The 26,252-nt window shown below is 37.6% G+C and overlaps 1 pseudogene; it reads right to left on the bottom strand.

The window, feature by feature from the left end:
* Positions 1–3,336: 3,336 nt before the first annotated feature.
* LOC111552290 lies at positions 3,337–4,110 on the bottom strand (annotated as a pseudogene).
* Between the last annotated feature and the right edge of the window lie 22,142 nt (positions 4,111–26,252).

The raw sequence follows: 26,252 nt of genomic DNA, 5'->3' as shown, positions 1-26,252 counted from the left end.
GAAATACCATTTGACCCAGCAATCTCATTACTTGGCATATATCCAAAGGATTATAAATCATTCTACTGTAAAGATACATGCACACACGTTTATTGCAGCATTATTTACAAAGCAGAGACTTGGAACCAACCCAAATGCCCATCAATGATAGACTGGATAAAGAAAATGTGGCACATATTCACCAAGGAATACTATGCAGCCATAAAAAAGAATGAGTTCATGTCCTTTGCCAGGACATGGATGAAGCTGGAAACCATCATTCTCAGCAAGCTAACACAGGAACAGAAAACTAAATACTGTATGTTCTCACTCATAAGTGGGAAACAAACAATGAGAACATATGGACACAGGGAGTGGAACATCACCAGGGCCTTTTGGGGGTGGGGGAACAAAGGGAGTGATAGCATTAGGAGAAATACCTAATGTAGATGATGGGTTGATGGGTGCAGCAAACCACCATGGCGTATGTATACCTATGTAACAAACCTTCATATTCTGCAGATGTATCCCAGAACTTAAAGTATAATTAAATAAAAAAAAAAAAAAAGAAAAGAAAAGAAGTGGTGAGAGTGGGAATCTTTATCTTGTCCCTGATCTTAGAGGAAAAGTTTTCAACTTTCTACTGTTGAATATCATGTTAGCTACAGGTTTTCATATATAATCTTTATTGTGTTGAGGTACATTTACTCTATACCTAATCTGTTGAAAATTTCTATCATGAAATGGTATTAAATTTTGTCAGATGCTTTTCTTGTATCAATGGAAAAGATTGTACAGAAATCCCAGAAATAAACTTATGCTTTTATAGTCGATTTATCTTCAATAAAGTTGCCAAGAACACACAGTGGGGAAAAAACAATCTCTTCAATAAATTGTGTTAGGAAAACTGGCTATCTGCATGCAGAGTTATGATATTGAATCCTTATCTCACACCATATGCAAAAATCAACTCAAATGAATTAAAAACTTAAATATAAGACCTGAAACTGTAAAACTACTGAAGCAAATATAGGAGAAAGCTTCATGAAACTGCTCTGTTCAATAACATTTTAGATGTAAACCTAAAAGCTCATGCAAGAAAAGCAAAAATGGACAAATGGGATTACATTAAACTAAAAGGTTTCTGTACAGCAAAGAAAACAACAAAGTAAAGAGACAACTCAATAGTGGGAGAAAATTTTTGCAAAGCATACATCGGATAAGGGGTTAATCCAAAATGTGTAAGAAACAACTCAATAACAAGAAAACAAACAATCCAACTGAAAAACAGGCAAAGTACTTGAACAGATATTTCTCAGAGAAGACACTAAATGACTTAACAAGTGCATGAAAAAATATTCAACGTCATTAATCTTTAGAGAAATGCAAAATAAAATCACAATGAGATATCACCTCATACCTGTTAGAATGGCTTTTATAAAATAGAGGAATGATAATGAGTGTTGGTGAAATTATGGAGACAAGAAAACTCTTGAGTGTTATGGTCAAATGTAAATTAGTGTAGCAATTGTGGAAAACAGTGTGGAGGTGCCTCAAAAAACTCAAGAACTATCATGATTCTGGGTATACATTCAAAGGAATTGAAATCAGTATATTGAAGGGATAATTGCACTTCCTTGCTCATTGCAACATTATTCACACATACTGTGAATTCACAGCAGTCAAGATATGGAATCAACCAAAGTGTCCATCAATATATGAATAGATAAAGAAAATGTGAAATGCTATTACAGTGGAATATTCTTTAGACCTTCAAAAGAAAAAAAATTTGCCATTTGCAACAATGTGGATGAACCTGGAGGACATTATGCTAAGTAAAATAAGCCAGACACTGAAAGACAAATACCATATAATCTCACTTAAATGTAGAATCTAAAGAAGTTGAATTCACAGAAGTAGAGAATAGAATAGTGGTTATCAGAGGCGGGGAGTGGGGAAAGAATGGGGAATTGTTGATCCAGTGGCACAAAATTTCAGATAGACAGGAGAAATAAATTTTGAGATCTATTGCACATCAGGGTGACCTATAGTCAATATTCATGTATTGTATATTTTGAAATTACTAAGAGTAAATGTCAAATGTCTTACCACAACAAATGATAAATGAGAAAGATGATGTATATGTTATTTAGCTTGATTTAATCATTCCAGATTGTGCTCCATAAATGCATACAATTATAATTTGTTCATTCAAAGTATTATTAATTTAAAAAGTAAGAAACAGTATGTTTGATAAATAAAGCAAAACATAAAAAGAAAAACAAAACCACAGTATTTCTCATCGTATAAAATTATAAAATGAAAAACATGTAAGAAACGCTTTGTGTTCATCTCCAACCTGAATCCCTCAGTAAACTGCTGTTTATAATTTGGGGCATGTCTTTCTGAATACACAGACACACCCACACATGCAAATATTCATACATTGATATCAACATACAAACACATACATTAATACATATATAAACACACAGAAAATAAACGTATTCCTCTCTATGCTACTTTCCTCAACACAAATGTGATTATATGTTGTTCAGCTTGTATTTATCAGGTAATAATATATAAGGAAAATGCATTTTTGTGTAAGTATATGGAGATGCTTATTCAAGCTTGCTATTACTGGTTTTAAAAATATTCAAGCTTGTTATAACTGGTTTTAAAATTTTTGACTTTCTTAGTTTATATTGTTTCTATCTACCACACCGAATTCTATTATGAGCACTACTGTGAGAGTTTCTTAGTATTTTTGTTTTCATAGTCATGTATTAAAGTGACCAAATAATTTTTCTCTTCTCTTCTCACTTCTCTGCTCTCTCCTCCTCGTTTTCCACTCTTCTCCTTCCTTCTTTTCCTTTTCTTCTTTCTCTCCTCACACGTCTGCCGATCATACCCTATTTTGTTACTCAATTTCGTATATTTATATTTTCAAAAGGTATCATCAACTGGTTATGTAGCTTTTCAGCTTTTGATATAAAATTGCTTGGGATATTGCTTTCAATTCTTTATTTTCTCCTGAGTTTCTCATAAATTTTCTTTTTCATGATTGCAGATATAGATACATATATTTAATTTTATTTTTCAGAATTTTTATGTTTTAAATTTTTTTGTCTTACAAAACTAAAATTTTATTTTATCTATAGATTCTTTATGTTAATAAGTTTCAATTTCTTGTTGCTATTTCTTAGCAATTTCAATCTCACTTTTTTGTTTTTTAAATTTTGTTTTATTCTGTTTTTTTCATTTTATTTTTCAATCTCACTTGTTAAATTGAATGCTTTTTTATTACCAGAAAAGATGCTTACTTCATTTATTCTCAATATTTTTTATTTAACATAATTTTTTTTTTTTTACTAGGCAAAGAACTTTATTAACCTTTGTTTCAAACTTGATTCCCAGGCTGCTTCGGCTTAATTAGCTGCAAAGAATGAACTGTGTATAAGCAAAAACTGAAAAGAGCTGCAGTGTCCAAGGGGCTTGGGCTTAAAAATATTAGAGATCTAGATTTTGTCAGATCCATAAACAAAAATTTCTTAAAAAGCAGTCATAATATAAAATAGCAGCTCCCGGTAACTTCTTCAAGTTTTATCTTCAGAAGTTGACTCAATTCAGTTTGCCTCATTCTTGGAAGCCTCATCAAAATTCTCCACAAGATCTGGAACTTCATCATCATCATCCTCTCCAGTAGCAAGTGGTGCTTTTCCATCCACAGATTGTTTGGGCAGAGCTTCGGTCAGTCTCCTTAAACTAGTCAGACTATCTGCGCCACGCTGGTTTAAGATGCTGGGTAGCATTTCTGTCAGCTGCTTCGTCTCAGCATGGCCTGTAATGGTGAAAGTGTTCGCTGCCAGAGATACCTGAACTTTAGGGTTGTTAAAGTGGATCACTGTTCCTTGGTTTGTAAACATATTCACCTCTTCAATATCGGAGATATTGTTTACCCCTAACTTCTTTGAGGAGAACTGAAGTTTTTTTATCATCTGCTGTGGCTGTTCTATGAACTACCTTCTTCTTTCTGCGAGCAGTTCCTTTCCCACCAATGCGCACCTGTGCCTGCAGTTTGGCGAGTTTTTCCTGGTTCATGATTGTTTCTTTCATCTTGTCGGAGCCAATAAGGGGCCTTGCGGTAGTCGGGTTGGTGCTCAGGGGGTCTCGGGTGGACCAGCTGAGATTAGGCGCACACACGCGGGGCAACATAAAATTTTTTAAAGGTTAAAGATTGGAAACATCCAATGGGTTTTTTTTTTTTTTTTTTTTTTTTTTTTATTATACTTTAAGTTCTAGGGTACATGTGCATAACATGCAGGTTACATATGTATACATGTGCCATGTTGGTGTGCTGCACCCATCAACTCGTCAGCACCCATCAATTCATCATTTATATCAGGTATAACTCCCCAATGCAATCCCTCCCCCCTCCCCCCTCCCCATGATAGGCCCCAGTGTGTGATGTTCCCCTTCCCGAGTCCAAGTGAGCTCATTGTTCAGTTCCCACCTATGAGTGAGAACATGCGGTGTTTGGTTTTCTCTTCTTGTGATAATTTGCTAAGAATGATGGTTTCCAGCTGCATCCATATCTCTACAAAGGACGCAAACTCATCCTTTTTTATGGCTGCATAGTATTCCATGGTGTATATGTGCCACATTTTCTTAATCCAGTCTGTCACTGATGGACATTTGGGTTGATTCCAAGTCTTTGCTATTGTGAATAGTGCCGCAATAAACATACGTGTGCATGTGTCTTTGTAGTAGCATAATTTATAATCCTTTGGGTATATACCCAGTAGTGGGATGGCTGGGTCATATGGTACATCTAGTTCTAGGTCCTTGAGGAATCGCCATACTGTTTTCCATAATGGTTGAACTAGTTTACAATCCCACCAACAGTGTAAAAGTGTTCCTATTTCTCCACATCCTCTCCAACACCTGTTGTTTCCTGGTTTTTTAATGATTGCCATTCTAACTGGTGTGAGATGGTATCTCATTGTGGTTTTGATTTGCATTTCTCTGATGGCCAGTGATGATGAGCATTTTTTCATGTGTCTGTTGGCTGTATGAATGTCTTCTTTTGAGAAATGTCTGTTCATATCCTTTCCCCACTTTTGGATGGGGTTGTTTGTTTTTTTCTTGTATATTTGTTTGAGTTCTTTGTAGATTCTGGAAATGAGCCCTTTGTCAGATGAGTAGATTGCAAAAATTTTCTCCCATTCTGTAGGTTGCCTGTTCACTCTGATGGTAGTTTCTTTTGCTGTGCAGAAGCTCTTTAGTTTAATGAGATCCCATTTGTCAATTTTGGCTTTTGCTGCCGTTGCTTTTGGTGTTTTAGACATGAAGTCCTTGCCCGTGCCTATGTCCTGAATGGTACTACCTAGATTTTCTTCTAGGGTTTTTATGGTATTAGGTCTAACATTTAAGTCTCTAATCCATCTTGAATTAATCTTCGTATAAGGAGTAAGGAAAGGATCCAGTTTCAGCTTTCTACTTATGGCTAGCCAATTCTCCCAGCACCATTTATTAAATAGGGAATCCTTTCCCCATTTCTTGTTTTTCTCAGGTTTGTCAAATATCAGATGGTTGTAGATGTGTGGCATTATTTCTGAAGGCTCCGTTCTGTTCCATTGGTCTATATCTCTGTTTTGGTACCAGTACCATGCTGTTTTGGTTACTGTAGCCTTGTAGTATAGTTTTAATATAAAGTTTTTTCCTTGTTTTTATTATAAAATAATCTTAATTTCAGAGTTGAGGTCCTTTTTGATTTCAATACTTTTTAATAGTTTTCTTTCATCAGTTCCATGTTTTTATTTTTGATGGTGGTATTTTGCTCTTACTTTCATTTCTACTCGATTGCATTAAGGACAAAGAACATAACCTACAATTTAGTAACATTTTGTTATTTATTAAGGTATATTTTGAAAAAAATGCATAAATAATTTTATAAATGTCTCACTGTAATAAAAGATTGCACCCTCTCATTTTGTGAGGTACCAAGTAACAGATACAAACAGTAATAGTGAGCGCTTTCAAAGTGGAAGAGGTTATACTAGCCATGACCACTTCTCAAAATTTCTTGTTTGATCATGTATGTTACTTTTTAAAATCAGATAATTTATGAAAGAACTAACAATTTTTCAGTGTTACATAATATAGTAATGAAAATTATTTTGCAAAAAGCTATTAAGTTCTGTCAAGCTGTGATCAGTTAAATGAGGCCAAAGAGAAAAATCAATTTTAGTGATTTTTATTCCTGAATTGCCACACTGTGTTTCTAAATTGCCATATTGAGTTAGTTTGTTCCCAGGGCTAAAAGAGTGGGCACATTTTCCAGTCCTCAGGCACTCTTTACAGTCTTCCATAGGGTCCTCAGAGAAATAGCAACTGAAATCCACAGTAGCAGCTGCCACTTCTGATGGCACCGAGCATGTATTAATGGAAGCATTGGCCTTTACACAAACGGACGTGCTTGTTTCTTGTCCCATGTCCCAACAGTCTGAGTGTCCATCCTGTCACCACAAATGGATTTACAGTGATTATACAAAGACAAAGTTGAGTTTAATGATTTTATTAAGTGGGATGCAGTAAGATAAATCCAGATTTTTTGATAAGATTGTCAGTGATGAGGAACCCATCTAAAAAGAACGTAAAGGCTGCCTACCTGTCTGCTCATGCTATGGCATGAAGACAATTAATATGTCTTCAGAGACCTCAATTATATCATTTTTGCCCATAGATTAACTATGTGATGTTTGACTAGTTTGCCAGTTGCTTATTCATAAATGTGTTATATGTTTAACGTAATCTCTAAGTCTTCTTACACTAAACATTCCATATTTCTAAATTTTATATAACTGTATTAATATTAAAAATAAATAGATAATTTCATAAAGAACAACACTTTTTGGCATCATTCAACACTTTTTCACATCATTTTGTGGAAAAAAGGCTGAGAGAGTTAGTGGACCCAAGCTATTGGTGACCTGTCAACTCAACCTACCCTTAACTGAGCAATGAAGTCAATGATAGCTGGTATGCTTGTGTTCGAATCCTGGATTATCTGTGAGATAGTGAACAAATCTCTTAACTTCTACAAGTCTTTGTTTTGTTTCCACATCTATAGGAAGGGATTCTCTGGTGTTTGGTGAGACATTAAGCATGATTGTGTTCTGTTAGCTACACAGTTCATTATTAGTGTAACATGGTATCATTAAAATAGAAGCAAACAAGTTATAGTACCTGTAGATCATATTACACTTGCTTCTAGGCACCACTTATAAATAATAGAGGGGCAGATAAATGCATAAGATGCCTCAAGAGGACGCATGTGAGACCGTGCATGTGAGATGCTATGGTCTCAATGTCCCCGCAAAATGCAAACGTTGAAATCCTGAAACATTGAATTTCAGACACAAGGTGTCTGAAAATTGTATCCTACTATAACATCCTGAGAGATGTGGGCCTGTTTACCCATGAAAAGGAAATTCAGTGGTGTGCACACAGATGATTTCATGAAGACTTATCACGATTGTGATTACAGGTGAGTGAAATATTTTGAGCTTCCCAAGGATGCAGACTCAAAAGGAAAGCATACCAGAGGGGATATTTTTACTTAATATAATATCATTTCAAAAAGAAAAGAAAAGAAAAGAAAAGAAATCCCTTATCTTTCAAAATTGCTAGCTCCTAGTTGCTAGTCATAATCAAGAAAAGTTGGGTAATCATCTTCCAGGAATTCTGTAGACAGGAGTCCTGTCTTGGGTAGACTGTTTCTAAGTGAAAACTCATTTTTTATCCAATGATTCTATATTCTAATAAAATCTTCCATCAGAAGTACTCAAGGGATTTGCTCCAGCCTCTTCTAGCTTTTCTGTATCAACTGACGGCATGAGAGAGTGTGGGGGTGGGAGAACATTATAGCCCAGGAGCAGATTAAAGATTGGAAATTAATCACAATATTATAGAATATTTCCTTCCCTTCACACCACATCAAGAAGGCCCCAGTATAACAACAATGGATTTCAGCTGAAGGAGTTGAAATTCAGACTTTTCCTGAGGAAAAATCTAAGGGAAACTCAATAGTAACAGCCTAATATCTAGCCTGGTATACATAAAATCTCACACCAAAGACCTTACTATGGGTCGAATGCTTGTGTCTCCCTCCACCCCCAAATTCACATGTTAAAGTCTAATCCCCAACATGGTGGTGTAAGGACATGGGGCATTTGGGAGGTGATTAGTTCAGGGGGGTAGAGCCCTTATATGAATGAGAATAGTTTCATTATAAGAAGAGGCACAAGACAGATGATCTCTCTCTTCATTATGTGAAGACATGAAGAGAAGATGGCCATCTTCAAACCAGGAAGGGAGCCCTCACCACACACTGTAACTGATGCTGTCATGATCTTGGACTTACCAGGCTCCAGAACCCTGAGAAATAAATGCCTGTTGTTTAAGCCACCCAGTCTATGAAATTCTGTTATAATAGCCCAAGCTGAGTAAGGCAGACCTATCAACTCCGGATCTTATTAGCTAATAAATCATGTCTGGCTTTCAATAAAAGATTACAAGGCATGCTAAATGGCAAAGAAAAGCCTCAAAGTCTGAAGAAACAAGGCAGGCATCAGAACCAGAATCAGATATGATGCAGATATTGAATTATGAAACAAGGAATTTAAAACAACTATGATGAATATGTTAAGGGTTCTACTGGAAATAATCAACAACATGCAAGAACAGATTGGGTGTGTAAGGAGAAACATGGAAGCTCCAAGAAAGAATTGAAAGAATATCCTAAGGTCATGCCTGTAATCCCAGCACTTTGGGAGGCCAAGACAGGCAGATCACTTGAGCCCAAGTGTTCAGGACCAGCCTGGGAAACATTGCAAAACCCTGTCTCTACAAAAAATACAAAAATTATCCAGGTGTGGTGGCTTGCACCTGTAGTCCCAGCTACTCAGGAGGCTGAGGCAGGAGGATCACTTGAGCCCAGGAGGTGGAGGTTGCAGTGAACTGAGATCACACCCCTGTACTCCAGCCTGGGTGACAGAGTGAAATTCTGTTTCCATAAACAAACACAAATAAACAAACAAAAATAGAAAATCCTAGAAATTAAAACAATGTAACAGAAATAAAGAATGCCTTTGAAGGGTTCTTCAGTAGACTGGATGAGGCCAACAAAAGAATTAATACTCTCAAGTATTAATTCCCAAATTCTCCAATATTAATACTCATATAATATATGTCAATAGGAATTTCCCAAACAGAAATGTAAGCATAAAAAGGAAAGACAGAATAGAGTACTCATAAAAAGTAAAATAAAAGCAGAATGCACAATTAATGGGAACATCAGGAGGTATAGAAAGATGGAATGGAATGCAAGAAGTATTTAAAGTAAAAATGCCTGAGAATTTTTCAAAATCAATGACATAAACAAAATCAGAGATACAAGAAGCTTACAAAATACCAAAAAGAAAAGCAAACAAAAACACCCTAAATATTGGAAACCTCATATTCAAATTGCATAAAACAAAACATTAAACAAATTGAAAGAAGCCAGGGGTTGGTGGGGGAAACCTTACCAAAAGAGGAAAAAGGATAAGAATTACAGGGGGCATCTCATCAGACCATGCAGGCCAGACAAAGTAGAGTGAAATATTTAAAGTCAAACAAGAAAACAGAAACAAAAACAAAATTCTAGAATTCTATCTTCACTGCACATGAAGCAGTATATTGTTTTTAAAGTTAGTTAACAGACTTATATTAGTTTTAAATGTATATTGCAAACTCTATGACAACAACAAAAACCTTTTTAAAAATCTAACTGATATGTTAAGATACAAAAGAAAATGGAATCATATAAAATTCTCAATGAAAATCAGAGAAGGCAGGACCAGGCTTGATGGCTCAGGTCTGTAATCTCGGCACTTAGGATATTATCAAAATTTCAATAATCACCTTAAATGTGAATGATCTAAACACACCAAGTAAAATACAGAGATTTTCAGAGTGAATAAAATTAAAAAAAAAACCCCACAAAATCAAACGGTGCGTTGTCTACAAGAAATCCATTTTAAATATTTCTCAGGTTAAAAGAAAAGAAATGGAAAAGATATACGTACTAATTCTAGCCAAAAGAAAACTGGAATAGATATTTTAATTTTGGACAAAAAGGACCTAAGAAAAAGAAAAATTATCAGGGATATATAATGGCTTACATAATGATAAAGGGGTAAATTCCTGAAAAAGACAAAGCAATCCTATATTTGTACGCACTAGAAAGCTTGTTAAAATCTGAGGCAGAACCCGAAAAAACAGCAGAGACATAGACAGAATCACCAATAAAATATTGTGACATAAAAGTACAATTTGTTTTAGTGTGTTGGATGCAGCAAAGTATTGTTTAGAGGTAAACTTATAGCATTATGCTGTAGAAGAAGAAATATCTAAAATCAGTAATATAGGCTTTCATCTTAGGAAACTAGTAAAAGAATAGCAAATTAAATCTAAATTAAGGAGAACAAAATAAATAATAAAAATGAGAACAGAAATTCAAAAAATGAAAATTCAAAAAATGAAAAACTTCCAGGTGCCAATGCTGGAATAATTTGAGCGATAAAATAAATAAAGCAGTATTGGACTATAAGTCAATGAATAAAATAAATATATATATCAGTATTGATATACTGATATAAATAAATAAGTGCATAAATAAATGAGTAGAGAGAAGAAATAAACTTCCATCCAGGAAAGTCCCAAATAATTTACGTAGTTACTCTGCATTCAAGGAGATGAAGCAGAACACTCCACTCCTAAGTGTGCCCTGTGCATAATAATTTCCTTTTGAAGAGCACAGCATGGAAAGAGGGGAAAAAGAGAAACTTTGCAGTGGCGAAATCTGATAAACACTACATTAGGAGCTTGGCACAGTGGCTCATGCCTGTAATTCCAGTAACTAAGGAGGCTGAGGCAGGAGGATTGCTTGAGTGCAAGAGTTTGAAACCAGCCTGGGCAACATAGCAAGACCCTGCCTCTACTAAAACGAACAAACAAAACCCACTGCATTAGCCACGTGACCAAGGTCAACATTAACAGTCATGCATTCTATTGATAGTATGTACCCTTGATGTGATGTGGTGCAAATGGTACTTTACCTGTGTGGTCTTCCTCTGACAAGCTCATTACCCCATTCTAATCATGAGAAGAACATCAGACAAATTCCAACAGAGGAGAATTATACAATATACACCTGATCCCTTGAAACTGTCGAGGTCATCAAAAACAAGGAACCTCTGAAAAGCTGTCATAGCCACAAGGGACCTAAAAACAGGCATAATGTCTAACGTAACAGGTATCCTGGATGGGATCTTGGAACAGAAAAATGACATCTGGCAAAAACTAAGAAAATCTGTAGACTTCAGTTCATAAACATATATCACCATGGATTCATTAATTGTAACATACAAGCCATACAAAGGTAAAGTGTTAATAATAGAAAAAATTGAATATGGAAAATACAAGGACACTGTGTACCATCTTTGCATTTTTTCTTTGCATCTAAAACTGTTCTAAACAAATAGAGTTCATTAAAAAAAGACGGGGCTGAAGTTCACAACAATTAGGTTATAGGGAAACCTTGCTGGCAGAGGGACATTTGAACTACAAAGAGGGTGAGGAAGAATTGACAGCAAAAGAGGAGACAGTGCTTGTCATAAGAAACAGCTGATGCACACATTCAGGTTTGGGAGAAAGAATGGTCCTCAGGGAGCACTGCAAGCCAGAGGGCCTACACACCATCCTCAGCCAGTCTTTCTTCAGGAGCAATCAGACAAGAGGCTGAGGGCCATGTAAGCAGCACTGAGAATCTAGAACTTTTCAGACAAAGGGAAGTCACTGGAGACTTTCAGGCAGAGGAGTGGCATGATTAGGCTTGTGTTTTTGAAAGATTACCCTCAACATTTTTTTGCAAGTGAAGAGCTCAGTTACTTCCTTTCTTTGCTGCTTTTTTCTTACCCCTGACATTAGATAACCCTAGGGGCTGACGCTGGAATACCTGCCGTTGGATAGCAATGTTGAAGGAAGCCCTTGGTCCCAACCCCAATTCCCTCCTTCATGCTTGGGAGTGTGAAGCTCATCACAGTAAAGCCATAAATGGACCTTACGAGGAGGAGAAGAAGCCTCCTTCTTAGATGTTTCTCCCCTGGAGCCATCGTGAGTGTCTTAAACATGTTTGCTAATTACCTGGAGCCTTTGAAAATAGGCTTGTGCCTTGCCTCCTTCAGACATAATGTTTCAGTAATTAGTAATCAATTACCATACTGCTCCCCAGACAAGCTCGATTCCTTTTGCATGATGTTCTCTCCTCACCCAAGCTGTGCTGACAGGCAATTGAGTCATATCTTTCTCAAGCCCGCCAAAAGCCACACACTGAATAAAGGGGGAGGAAGAGGGAAAAATGAAACAAACGATACACCCTGGATAATAGATAATTAGATAATTATCCCTAGCTGAAAGCACGCTTTGGAATTTGCATTCAAAATGAAGAGAATTGGCAGAAAGAATGCTGATGTCAGGGAATGGATAATTTTATTTCAGAGAAGTAGCTAGCGGGTAGGATTTAGTCATCCTCTGACTTGCTCCCAGCCTCTTCATTTGTCTTCCTCCCTTTAGCTTTTTTGCCTATAATTTAAACCACCATTGCCAGAGAGAACGTTCTAAATGTCATGTCAAAATTTCTATAAGAAAAAGAAGGTATGGGGGGTGTCAAGACACTTTCATGATAAAATCCAGGTGTACAATACCTTCTATAAGCTATCTCTTCCTGCATTTTCTGCTCCATTTCCCAATCCCTTGTATGGTCTATTTCAGCAATATTGGGCTATGCATTGGTCCCCAGACTCAACATGGTTTCACAAATCTGTGATCTCTTCTAAACTCTGTTAAATGCAGCACTCTCAACCCTGGTGCTTGGAACACATATCCACGTGTCCTTATTGATTATTCTTTGTTCTTCCCAACATCTAATCTATTGGTATATTCTGTTGATTTCGTCTTTTCCATTTATCATCAACTTTTCTGCAAACACCTTGTCCAGGCCACCACCTGACACCCCAATACAGTCTTCTGACCCACAGTCCAGTGCTCTCTCCTGGACGACCACATCAGCTCCCTGACTAGTCTCCTTTTTGTTTGTTTGTTTGTTTTTGGACCTGTGTTTCCTTATAACCCACTAGGCTCTTAAAACTGGAAATTGGATCACATTACTCTCTGCCTAACACATTCCAGTGGCTCTTATTGTTCTTACAATAAAATCTTTATTTATTTATTTTTTTACCACATCCTGCATTGCTGACCTCTGCTCTCCTTCGTTCTTTTCCTTACATGCTTCATTTAAGCACTACGGCAGAAATGGTGGCACCCTAGGGTTTGGAGGAGCCCTTCTTGAAAGCCTCAGGTGACCCCTCCTCATTGCCCAGCTAACAAAGGTCATATGAATTGCCCTTTACACATTTCAAACAAGGTGTAACTTTGGAGACCAGGCCTCCTGACTTACAGTCCATGCTCTTGGGGCTTGACTAAGTTCTCTGCTGCCAGTAAGAGTCCCCTTGGGCCAAGATCTGGCTACATGGGCCCTGGGTCCCCAACTTTTCCAACATAATGAGGATCTGGACCAGGAGCTACAAGCTCACAGGCCAACAAGGACTAGGCAAGCCATGCAGATGTAGATATGAGCTTTTTATAAGAAGAGAATAGGGATCTTGATAGGGGTGATGGGGAGACCTTCTGTCCCTACTAAAGTGGGGAGTCACTATTTTGCATTGGTAGCTTTCACATACATAATCCACTGTTAGCAATTTTTTTTTATTTTAAAAGTAATGTTCAGTTTTAATAAACAAACAAAAATTGCCTGTGGGGGCTGTTAAGCCAGTGAGTGATCTATGGTGTCAACATTCCAGGGGAAACTGCAGGGTGATGATGCAACCCTGGGAGATGAAAACGTAAAAGGGTCAGGTAAAGGGGGAGGGACCTAGTGTGGAAATAGGAGAGAATTGTAGGGGGAGACCAGCACTGTGGGCAGGGAAGGAAGAGGTGAAGAAAGGAGGAGAGGGAGAGAAGCCAAACAGTGTAAAGACCCTTGGAGATTTTCTTTGTTACTAGGGAGCTAAGATTACATTATTTGCTTGAACATCAAGATGAAGGATAGGCCTGCACATGCCTTCCCCTGCACTCCTCATCTCTTTTTGGTGCGGTCCTCTCAGGCAAACCCGCCGACCTGCCCCCTGCAGCTCCAGAGCTGACTTTCTCCCCTCTGCCCACAGGCACACACTGCCCCTTCTCAAACTCATGGACGCGCCACCAGGCAAATAGGAAATACTACTAAATACTGTTTTATAAGGGACAATAAATGAGTGGGACGGTGGAAAGGAAATATTAGGAGGCAGAATAAAAGAAACAGGATGTCTAAGGTGGGTAAGGAGGCGCTGTGGAAGCAATCATCAACTCGGAAGTCCTGGAAATGAAGTAAATCTGTGAACAAAAGACCTCAAACATCTGAAGACCTCTTCCCTTCTCACCTGGTGTTTGGGCCACACGCAAGCCTCCCACACCTCTGTGCTCTTGATTTCTCTGTGTGACTGCTGCCCACAGATGATTGGAAAGACATCCATTTCTAATTCTCTGCACTGGAAGCTTGGACCATGGCTCCAAATTTCTCTACCGTATACAATGTAGAAAGCTCTCCTTAGATTTCTGGCAAACATCCGTGGGAGATGAGCCTGAGTTAAAACATCAACAGGCAGGGGTAACATGTGAGGAGGAGAAACTCAACCCCACGCCTGCTCTTCTTCCACTTTTCTGTGTATACATTAAAAATTTTACCACCTTTCCTCTTCACCAATATTATGAGGCAGATAGAAAAATTGCTACCACAATATAGATAAATAAACTAAAATCCAGTTACATGATACAGATTTCTAACTTCAAACTGTCTTTTTTTTTTTTTTCTCCTTAAAAAAAGTTACTCATTATTTTTCAGTTACTCGTTCTCCAGTTTCCAGTGACTTATTCTCCTTTCCTCAGTCCTACACCTAGGACCACCTGCCCTATAAGTTTGACCAGGATGACAATCCACAGTTGAGCAACTCCTCTGCCTAACTCATCTATCCCCTATCAGAGTTCACTTTTGTCTAAGCATGTTCATCACAGGGGAAATATACATTGACCACTTACTGTAGTCTGGGAGTATGGCATATAATAACTGATCTAATTTTCCTATAATAATATCAATATGGAAAAGACTTTTGAGTTAAATAATCACAGCTTTTCACAGAACAGATCAATAATTGCTGGGCAATAAAATAATTCTATGTTTATCTTTGGAGGAACTGCCAAACTGTTTCCAATTTCTCCACGCACTCAACCAACACTTTTATTTATTTATTTATTTATTTGAGATGGAGTCTTGCTCTGTCACCAGGCTGAAGTGCAGTGGTCCTATCTCGGCTCCCTGCCACCTCCACCTCCCGGGTTCAAGCAATTCTCCTGCCTCAGCCTCCTGAGCTGGGACTACTGTGCCCAGCTCAGCCCATGCCCGGCTAATTTTTGTATTTTTAGTAGAGATGGGGCTTCGCCATGTTGGCCAGGCTGGCCTCGAACTCTTGACCTCAAGTGATCCACCTGACTTAGTCTCCCAAAGTGCTGGCATTACAGGTTTGAGCCACTATGCCTGGCCAACACTTTTTATTTTCATTAAAATAATTGTTAAAGACATCTTAGTGGGTATGAAATCATATCTCATTATGATTTTGATTTGCAATTCCCTAATCACGAATGATGCTGCGCATGTTTTTATGTGTTTTGGCTATTTGTATATCTTCTTTGAATAAATGGTTATTCAAATCTGTTGTCCATATTTAATTGAGTTTTTGTTTTTTAAACAAACATTATGTTGTAAGAATTCTTTATATATTCTGGATACTAGACTCTTATCAGCTATATGGTTTACAATTGCTTTCTCCCATTCTGTGGATTGTCTTTTCCCTTTATTAATGGTGTCTTTGAAGTGAAAAAGTTTTTAGCTTTGATGAAATCTATCTCTTTTTTGTTTGCTTGTGTGTGCATGTTGTGTTATATGTAAGAAGCTATTGCCTAATCTAAGGTCACACAGTTTTATACCTGTTTCTTTCTAAGAGTTTAGCTCATATTTAGGTCTTTAATTTATTTTGAGATAACTTGTGCATCTGGTGTGATTTAGGGTCCAATTCATTCTTTTGCATGTCAATATGTCTAGTGCCATTCTTGTCAAAAATCAGTTTGCCATATATGTTTGGGTTTATTTCTGGGCTCTCAATTCTATTTCATTAATCTATGTGTCTATCCTTATGCCAGTACCACACCATCCTAATTATTTTAGCTTTGGAGTATGTTTCAAAATTGGGAAATCTGAGTTCTCCAACTCTGTTATTTTTTTCAAGACAGTTTTGGATATTCAAGATACCTAGTGTTTCAAAATGAATTTTAGAATTGATTTCTCCACCTCTGCAAAAATCACATTTGGAATTTTGATAGGGATTATATACTGAATCTGTAGATCAAATTGAGAGTATTGCAATTTTAATAGTAATATGTCTTTCTGTCCATGAAAATAGTATGCCTCTCCATATTATTAGGTTTTCTTTGATTTCTTTCAACATGTTTAGCAGTTTTCAGTGTACAAGTCATACACTTTTTTTTGGCTGCATTTAGTCATAACAATTTTATTATTTTGGGTGTTATTTTAAAATGATGCTTTTCTTAATTTTAATTTTAGATTATTTATTGCTAGTATATAGAAATTGGTTTTCATATATTTGTTTATCTTGCAACTTTGCTCAACTTGTTTTCTCTCTCTAATAGATTTTGTGTGTGTGTGTGTGTGTGTGTGTGTGTGTGAGTGAAGGGGCTATGTGTGGATCCTTTAAGGTTTTCTATAGAAAAGATTACGTCCCTTGCAAATAGTGATAATTTTATTTTTTTCAATCTGTATATGTGGAATCTTTTTTTTTTCTTTGTCTTGCCTAATTGCCCATGCTGGAAATTCTAGTACAGCATTGAACAGAAGTGGCAAGAGTAGACATCCTAAGAGACTAGCCTTTTAGTCCTGATCTTAAAGGAAAGCTCTTAGTGTTTCACCATAAAGTATGATGTTTTCATGGGTTTTTCATACATGTGCTTCATTAGGTTGAAAAAGTTCCCTCCTAATCCTATTTGTGAGTGTTGTTACAGGAAAGGTTGTTGAATATTATCAAATGTTCTTTCTGCATCTATTGAGAGGATCGTGTGTTTCTTTTTCCCCTTTATCTTGTTAATATAGTACATACATTTGTATTTGGAAAAAACTTGCATTTTTTTTTTTTTTTGGAAAAAACTTGCATTCATGTAATAAAGTTCACTTGGTCATGAGGTATAATCCTTTTAATATGTTGCTAGATTTTGAATTGGTTTGCTAGTATTTTGTTCAGGTTTAATTAATTAATTAATTAATTTATTATTATTAGTTTTGGAGATGGAGTCTTGCTCTGTCACCAGGCTGGAGTACAGTGGTGCAATTTCGGCTCACGGCAACCTCCACCTCTGGGGTTCAAGCAATTATCCTGCCTCAGCCTCCCGAGTAGCTGGGACTACAGGTGCATGCTGCCGTGCTCAGCTAATTTTTTGTATTTTAGTAGAGACAGGGTTTCTCCATGATGCCCTGGCTGGTCTTGAACTCCTGAGGTCAGGCGATCCACCCCACTCAGCCTCCCAAAGTTCTAGGATTACAGGCGTGAGCCACTGCTCCTGGCTGAGGTTTCCTTTTTAAAGTTTTGTTTAAACAGCTATTTATTTAAGATATTTAAATAAAAGAACATATTATAGATTTACATTTCATTATTTGGTATACATATAGATTCCCACCTGTTATTATTTTTCATGCCTACAGATCTTCTTTTAGTATTTCTTGTAGTTTGGGATGGCTAGGGATGATTTTTTTTTTCTTTTTATTTTCCCCCAGCTTTTGTATATCTGAGAAAGACTTTATTTTACATTTGCTTTTAAAAGTTATTTTTGCTGGCCAAATAATTTTAGATTGACAGTGCTTTTCTTTCAGTATTTTAAATATATTGCTTCACTGTCTTCTTGTATTTTTTCTGATGATAAGTCTGTTGTCATTTTATCTTTACTCTTCTGTATGTAATGTGGGTTTTTTTTTCTTTGCCTGTAGAAGTTTTGTATTTTCATTCTGAGCAATTTGTTTAAAATATTCTTGATGTGATTTCTTTATATTTCTTTTGCTTGAGGTTCATTGATCTTTTTGAATAAGTGGACTTACACTTTTCATCAAATTTGGAAATTTTGGGCAGTATTAATTCAAGTAATTTTTCTGTCCCCTCTTTCTTGAGGATTCCAGATACACACGTTAGGCCATTTTGAAGCTGATCCACGGCTTTTTGATGGTCTATTTATTTATTTCTGAAATTATTTTTTTCTTTGTTGCATTTTAAGAGCCAAAGATCAATTCTTTGGCTCCGCATAGGTTCACTCCATGGGAAATATCCCTTAAACTCTGTGACGGCTCTAGGTGGAAGCAGTTGCAAGGCTCACCTCTTGTGTTTCCTTTCAGGGACTGCTGTTTGATAGGCAGTGTCTTGAAAGGTGTTGTTTCAAATATTTCTTTTTCTGTTTGTTTTTTGTTTTGTAGTTGTACAGGCAGAAAGGTAAATTTAATTCTTGTTGCTCAATTTTGACCTAAGTGGATATCTCTCTTGTTTGCATTTTAACACAGGCTAATTCTTCAGAAAGATTGCAGATTACTCTATAACACACATTTTCTTTCATTCTGTTCCCACAGTTCAGTAAATTAAAAGAGCCACTGTTCATCCCTCCCTTTAGAGTGCATTGCCCTCCTTTATTACTCATCCCAAAATGTCTCTTTCCTGTTCTATTTTCCCTTAGCACTGTGGTGTATAGTAATTTTCACACTGCTTAATGATGTGTTCATCATCTTCAGTGAACTCTCAGCTGTGAGCAGGCACAGATTGTGTCTTATTCATCTCTAACATTTCTTCCACTTATGAACAGAGTTGGTTTTAGTAAATGTTTTTTGAAAGAATGAGTAAACAAATGGAAAGAAATTTGTGAAATTACAGTTATCAGGCATTGGCTAGTATCTGAGGGACATTTTGGAGTGATAATGCATTATACTCTGGGTGCTTCAAGAAGCAGACACCATCTCAAGATAGATATAAAGGAGATTTTGGGAAAAGTGTCTGTGAAAGGTAGAGAAATAGCAGGAGAAGAGGAGAGACTTCTTATCATGTTGCCACTTGACACTTGTGACATTAGAGAGGACAGGAAGGATTAGGTAGAAAACTTCTGATTAAAATGCAGCTTTGAAAGAGTCTTGCCCAGGTTGATAGGGAGGACTGAAGCAAATAGTGCCTGTTAGAGGAGACTCACATCAGACAGAAATGACCCGGTGTTGATAGCCCTGTGTCCAGTCTTTGGCTGGAGCAGACCTGGGGAATCAGGGCCCCAGTAGGAACACAATGGCAGATCCAAAGACATTACCTTGCAGGCTGCCAGTAACCTGTGCTCCCCATGGCAGGTTTTCTTGAAGAGCTGAGGGTATAAATCTATGGCTACCCGAGATGGGCAGGAGGTAGGACAGGGAGTAGCTGTGGTGATTCAAATGTCTGCTGCCCACTTCTGTGAGTCCTCATGACAGAATCCTGCCAGCAGCTGGAACCGACCCTCAGGGGCATTCATGGGCAGTCCATCGCTATAAGCATACAGGTCTTGCAGTTGATCTATAATTGCCTGCAGTCCAGATTCCAGCGTTCTCTCTAAATCTACTGGGCCGGGGCAAAGAGTCTCATTGCTTATTGAAGAATCTCTTTATGAGCCTCCTGCTTTGAGTGCTGGCAGATGTAATTTGTTGCCTTTATTATCTTGTAAAGATGTTAATCTCCAACCACAATGAGGGGTTGCTTCTGTGATTGATTTTGCTTTGCTACTTGACAGGTTGAAGAGCTTGCAGAATCTCTCTGCCATGCTTGCCAAGGTTCCTGCATCTCTCATCTGTCATAGAGAAAGTGGTGGGGATAAAATTGTGCAAGCAGCACCTTGTCAAACCCCTGCTACAGGCATCCATTATCAGTCATGGGATAAAGGATAAGAGAGCAGCCAGACGCTTCAGCATCATATATCTGAGTTCTGCAGAAAGGTTTGGAATCCTGAAAACTTTCATTACATTGTTGCCACTAAGTTGTGCTCTGCCGCCAATGCACGAAGATCTGGTCCAAAATGTCCATAAAAAACAGTGAATGGGATATAGAGGTTGGATTCTGCACTTGCAGACACTTCCTGTTTTGTACCATGACCCTAGGCCAGCTCTTGTTCTTATCTGCCTGTTCTGCTAACTCAGATCCATAGTTCCATCATGTGATTCTAGTTCTAGTCACCTGGTCTTCTCACAAATGGAGCTGTGGAGATGGGCACTGGGGTGACACTGTCTCTGAAACCTTTGCTTTTGATCACTGTGTCTCATCCCATTGCCTCTGCCAATGGCTGGCTGGAGCAATGAAGGCTACGAAGCTGACAAAAATCACAATCTGTACAGAGATCCACAGACACATACAAAAAACAAAAACCGAGCACATTTAGAAACAGAGGCTTAGCAGATATATCAAAGACTGTACTTGATTCCTTTTGTTGCCATAACAAATATTCACAAATGGAGCTGCTTAAAGCAACATTCAATTCACAGTCCTGTCAATCAGAAGTCTGGGAGAAGCATGGCTCCTCTGGGCCTCCAGGCTAAAATCCAGGTGTCAGAAGGACACTGTTTCTTTCTGGGGTCTCTGGGGATGATTCCGCCTCCAAGCTGCTGCAAGTTGGCAGAAGTCAGTTCCTTGTGGTTGTAGGATTGCGTCCCTGTTTCCTTGCTAGCTGTCAGCTGGACGTGATCTTCAGCATCCAGGTGCCACCTGTGTTCTTTGGTTTGTGGCCTTCCTCCTCCAGGTTCAAAGCCAGCAATGATGCTGAAGTCCTCAACATTTCAATTCTTTTTCCCTTCTGCCTTAATTCTTCTGCCATCTCTTCTTTTCCCAGATAGCTGGAGACAATTCTTTGTGAGGGCTCATGGATTAAGTTAGGCATACCCAGAAAATCCAGGGTAATCTCTCAATTTTAAGGGCCATAACTTAACTCACATCTGCAAAGCCCATCTTGCCATGCACTGTGGTAATTTATACATTCTGCAGAGTGGGATGTGGGCATCTTTGAGGGGAGGAGGAGAGAGAGGGAGATGAAAGCACATACATTTCTTGAGAATAAAAACAGGGAATTTGGAGGAGTTAGAAATGAGAACGCTGTTCCAGGTAGTGGAAATGATATAAAGATTTAGCAACATAATTTAAACAAAAATATCCATTTTATTACATTTGACTTGAAGACAATAGGCCCACAAGGTCCCACCTTTTCAGTCTTTTGGACCCTCGCACTTAGATTGTGACTTGAATAAAATATTAATTACTTTTAACTATCAATGGGTAGATGACTCCAATAAGTGTTGGCACTGAGACAGTAAATGATGGATCTTTCTCAAGTTTTTCTAAGTTTTGTCTTCCTGCATCAAATTGGAAGGGCTTGTATGGAAATGTTAACTGAGGGAAGTTGAAGCCAATGCGCACGTATCTAGGAGAACTGGGGGAGTTAGTCAGGGTAATCTTCCTGCAGCTTGACATTTTCCAATGTTCAGCCCACATCTGGTCTCGTGGAGTCATTATCAGGGGAAAGGGCATGCATAGAATGTGGGGCCAGAATACCTGAATCAAATCTGGATGCTAGAGTTTATAGTTATGTTATCTGGAGTAAGCTACTTAGCCTACTGAGGAATTTGTTTTCTTAGCTGTAAAAAGGGGGTTTTACATCTAAAAGATGATTAGAAGTCCTCAATAAACAGCAGTATAACTTGTTGTTAAGCATCTTACACTTCTCATATTTTTCCGATTTTTCCTCTGGATTTTGTCCAAGTGTGTAGGCCACAGAAGTTGGTTTAGTGTTCATATCCGTATAATGCATCCTTTCATAGGAAATACTTGTCCAAGATTCCACAGAGAGTGGCCTCCAGCCTGAAAAGGATGGTGAAAGACTGCCATGGAGGAAGAGCTGAAGGACTTGGGGTGTCTTACCTGCAGAAGAGAAGGCCCAGGGAGTCATGGGTTGAAGCATATGAAATTGATGATATTCAACCATTTTGACCTAAAAATTGGTAATTTTATAAGACTCAACATAATAGATGAAAACTTTTCCAGGCATCCTGCAGTCTGTCATGGGAAACATAAACTGAGTCAGTATAGACATCAATAAAACAAAGACCTATCAATTAATTAGTGGGAACTTGCTTGGAAAGAGCCAACATAAGGAAGGATTTCAGCACAGTTAAACTGTCTAAAGATGCAATAAGTTATTCTCAGAAACACCATTTCCTGTCAGTGGAGATGTTCACGAATAACCTGGACTACCACATGGTAACTCAATCATCAAATATCAGTTTTTTACTCTATAAATTTTAAGTCCCCTCTTACCCCAAGATTTTGAATTTTAGACTTAAATAGTCTAAACAATTATTATTTAGCATTCAAATCCAGTGCATGTGATATGTAAATTTTTAAAGGTTATTAATAGAATGTGGAAAGTTAATTAAATATGTAATTTACCTTGTTTTACTTGGTTAATAATTACTCCCCATCTATTTCCAAAATAGCTAAGGTAGATTATTAACCTAAAATTTAAAAGTAAGGGTAAACACAAGAGAAGAAATAGAATTCATAATCATTTTGCATTACTTAAAAGTACATCTCATGATTCTGTAAATTATAAAAATTATTATAGCTGATCCCTGACATGAAAGCACATTGAGTTCCTTAGTTTTCTGCTAATTTAAAAAATATATGTGTTTTAAGTATTTATTTTATTTTATAGAGATAGGGTCTCCCTGTGTTGCCCAGACTAGTATCAAATTTCTGTCCTTAAGTGTTCCTCTGGCCTAAGCCTCCCAAAATGCTGAAAATACAGGTGTGAGATACTGCGTCTAGACAAAAAAAAAAAAAAAAAAAAAAAAAAACAAGACAAAACAAAAAACAAAAACACAACCCTAAATTTTTATTTTATATCATTAGAATATTCAGAAGCAGCATTGCTTTCTGAAATTCCTCGTTATAACTATATATTCTGCCCAGTTTATAGGCCATTTTAAAGTAGAGAATATTTTAATGAAGTACACTGTACTTGGAAAATGGAATCCACATACTGAATGACTACTAATAAGGATAAAAAGAGAATTATTTTCAAATCTCCTGACAATAAATTGGTTTTGATTCCCCATTAATTTATTCAATAATTTTTAATTGCTATTAAGTCCCAGATTTACAGCACATGTAGGTAATAAAATCATGTCAAGCACGAGCGGCAATTGTTCCTGTTAAAATCTTCATTCCCAGATTCGCTGGTTGGCAGGTTTATCAAACACTTAATCCTAGATCACATTATTTAAATAACATGAGGATTGACAAATGGAAATTTGTGGATTGGCTTTTTATTTTTCTTACAAAGTAAAACTTAAACATTTCCAGTAAGCCAGTCTTCCTCCTCCCAGGCCTGGCTCCCCTCTCCACACTTGCTTACCAGGGTGACCTCAGTGTCTTGGGATGGAGCCTTTCCGTAACAGTCCTTCATGTAGAGACTTCTAGCCTAGACCCAGGTGGGTGCAGCAGTAATCTCACTGGCTTACTGAAGGATTCTCACCTTCCTGTGGACTAACAAGCTCTCAGAAGGCTTTCAGCCAGAGCTGGGCCCATGGTAAAGAGAGCAGCTCAGGGAGCCTGGGTCTCGCCTGAAGTGCTAATGCACTGCAGAGATCCCATTCCAAAAGACAGGGATCTGGCGGCTTTGGCCTCTCCTCAAACTCTCAGACAAAGGGCCCCACATATGACTCTCGGCTAGGGGTGAGTGCTCTCTCTGTCTCTCTCGCTCTTTTTAACTAAACAGGAAAGAAAAAATATTAAGACAGACATGAATACAGGTTAAGAGAATGGACTATTGTTCTTGGCTCTCTCTAGACTCTCTTGCTCATTTTCCCATTGAACTGGGAAGAATCAGGTCAAGGAACAGGAGGCACCAGGGCACCGGGAGCAGCATCTTCCCTGGACGTTTCTATCATAGATCATCCTGATGAGAGTTTTCTTTTGTAATAAGGAGAATGATAATAATGCCTTCTTCCAGTGATCTAAAACCCCAGGGAGGGAGAGTATTCCCTCTGCACCAACTTTGTAGGTGAACAGAAGGTGGTGAGAAACATCTCAGGAGAAGGAGTTAGGAAACTTTTTCATTTTTGTTTTGTGTTCTCTTTCTTTCCTAAGTTTGAAAGTTTGAAAAAATTGCCTTGAAAGGTCAATTCAACTTGACAGTCCTCTTTGACAAAAAGAGAAAAATAATATTCAGCAAATTATTGCAACTTTGTCATTAAAATTTCAAATGTATTCACATTAAGGTACACCATACCCAGATTTTAGTGTTTACCTAGTGATTTGCATCTATGTTTTCTTTTTCAAGCTTTTGTTTTCTGCTTCAATTCAATTAAACAAATATCTGTTGACACTTCACAGCCCCTGGGGTGATGGAAAGATGTTTGAGATGTAGACCATTTAAAATAAGAAAGCCAGGTTAATAAGCAGTCCGGATTTAAAAAAATGAAAATATCACAGAAAGCAAGAAATAAAGGAGGAAAGAAGAAGGATAAGAAAGGAAGGAGGAAGAAAAAGGAAAAAGAAAGGTATTTGATATCATATCTGTGCTGTTTCCTTCCAGTGTTGGCTCAGTTTTTCGTTTCCATTTATCCTAGGATTTTGGTTAGCATTGTGTAGTTTATCAAAGGATTTAAATCCACCTCTGCCCATTATCATCTGTATGATTTTCTAAGCAAGTTATTTAAGCCTCAGTTTTCTCTATAGATTGTTAACCATCATTATTATTAATGCCTATCCACATGCAGAAGAACGAAACTGGATCCTTACCTTTCAGTATAAACATAAATTAACTCAAGATGGATTAAAGGTTTAAATAAAAGTCCTCCAACTATAAAGATCCTCAAAGAAAATCTAGGAAACACCCTCTCAACATTGGCCTTGGCAAATAATTTTTTACTAAGTTCCCCAAGGCAATTACAATAAAAGCAAAAATTGACAAGTGGGACCTAATGAAACTAAAGAGCTGCTGCATAGCAAAAGAAACTATAGACAGAGTAAATAGACAACCTACAAAATGGGAGAAAATAATCACAAACTATACATCCAACAAAGGTCTAATATACAGAATCTACGAGGAGTTTAAACAAATCAATGAGCAAAAAACAAATCACCAAATTAAAAAATGGTCAAAGGATAAGAATAGACACTTTCCAAAAGATGACACACAAGCAACCAATACATGTAAAAAATGGTCATCACCACTAATCATCAGAGAAATGCAAATCAAAACCAACACAAGAGACCGTCTCATACCTGTCAGAATGCTTTTATCAGAAAGTCAAAAAACAACAGATGCTGGAGAGGCTGTAGGGAATGCTTTTTTTTTTTTTTTTGTTTTTTTTGAAATGGAGTCTCGCTCTGTCCCCCTGGCTGGAGGGCAGTGGCGGGATCTCGGCTCACTGCAAGCTCCGCCTCCCGGTTTCACGCTATTCTCCTGCCTCAGCCTCCTGAGTAGCTGGGACTACAGGCGCCCGCCACCACGCCCGGCTAATTTTTTGTATTTTTAGTAGAGACGGGGTTTCACCATGGTCTTGATCTCCTGACCTTGTGATCCGCCCGCCTCAGCCTCCCAAAGTGCTGGGATTACAGGCGTGAGCCACGGCACCCGGCCGGGAATGCTTATACATTGTTGATGGGCATGTAAATTAGTTCAGCCACTGTGGAAATCAGTGAGGAAATTTCTCAACAAACTTAAAACAGAGCTCCCATTCAACCCAGTAATCCCATTACTGTGTACATACCCAGAGGAAAATAGATTATACCAAAAAGACACATGCACTTGTATGCTCATCATCATGTTATTCACAATAGCAAAGACATGGAATCAACCTAGATGCTCATCAAGGTTGGACTGGATGAAGAAAATGTAGTACAGATACGCCATGGAATACTATATAACCATGAAAAGAATAAAATCATGTCCTTTGCAGCAATGTGTAT

Source organism: Piliocolobus tephrosceles, chromosome 8, assembly GCF_002776525.5.
Source record: "Piliocolobus tephrosceles isolate RC106 chromosome 8, ASM277652v3, whole genome shotgun sequence".
In the NCBI taxonomy this organism is placed as follows: domain Eukaryota; kingdom Metazoa; phylum Chordata; class Mammalia; order Primates; family Cercopithecidae; genus Piliocolobus; species Piliocolobus tephrosceles.
This window is presented reverse-complemented; position numbering and strand designations above follow the sequence as displayed.